Here is a 1,316-nt window from a genome sequence, read left to right on the forward strand (position 1 = left end):
GTCATACGGGTCCACCTCTTCGTTGCGGTTCAAGTTCCTTCTGGAGCGGCCAACTACGTATCCCGATTCGTCGAAGGAGTATTCACTTGGATCAGAAGAAATTTTTAGAGATCTGCGACATGGACATCCTTGGTTACTAAAGTCCATCGTCTAGCATAAGCTTAGTGATTCAAATAGAAGCTTCTAAATAAAAACTAAGTAATGACAAGCAGACTATATCCACTGATTATACTACCAGAGCTTTTGGTCGCGAGACCAGAGCTTCTGGTTGCGATATTAACACTTAGAAAATTCTAAGAAATCCTTCCATCGATCCGCTGGTTCTTTTATTCGTCATTACCAGAGCTTCTGGTTGCAAGACCAGAGCCTATGTGGCAATATCTATACTTAGAGAAATTCTAAGAAATTCTTCCATCGATCCGCTGGTTCTTCATCGGCTCTTGGCCAGCGCCTCTGGTCTTCTTGACCAGCGCCTCTGGTCCTACATGGATGCTTAACAAGAAATCGAGCATTCCAATTTCCATCACCTCTGGTCTTCTTGACCAGCGCCTCTGGTCTTACAGGGACACTTAACAAGAAATCAAGCATTCTAATTTTCATCACTTCTAGTCTTCTTGACCAGCGCTTCAGGTCCTACACGGACACTTAGCGATAAATCAAGCATTCTAATTTTCATCACCTCTGGTCTTCTTGACCAGCGCTTCTGGTCCTAGGAATCGGATATTCATAAAAGTGCAACACCACTTATGCTTTTCACAAAAATTTCATTTGCTGGAGCATACCTTTGTTCAGATCGATTAAGTTTTTCTCATTACATATAAATTAGGCATAGGTGATCAAGCTTTGCTTAAGCGATATGTAACAATATGATCCGCTTTAAAACACAGAAATTTCAGATTTCAGGAAAATCATTTGGAAAATTTTTAGTTATAGTCGATGGCTTCTAAAGAAAACCAGCGTTCTCTATAACTGAGGCTCTGATACCAAATCTGTCACACCCCGCTAAAGCGGAAACACAGGATGCTAACAGACAAGCGGGTCATAGCAACAGTTTATAAATAACACCATTACAAGTTTCAAAACAAAACGATTTATCGACATAACGAGACTTAGAACAATACACAACGTTCATAATTACATCAAAAACTTTACTTAATCAATCTTGGCCCAGGTATGCTCCTTTAAAACCAATCACTTACTCAAAACCTGAAAAGCATGGAATAAAAACAAGGTCAACTACAAAGAGTTGGTGAGCTCACGGGTTTTTCACATGCACAAAAACATTTCAATGCATAAACCAAGTAATAGCAAACTTA

This window comes from Cynara cardunculus (genome assembly GCF_001531365.2).
Source record: "Cynara cardunculus var. scolymus isolate 2C chromosome LG 8, CcrdV1, whole genome shotgun sequence".
NCBI lineage: Eukaryota > Viridiplantae > Streptophyta > Magnoliopsida > Asterales > Asteraceae > Cynara > Cynara cardunculus.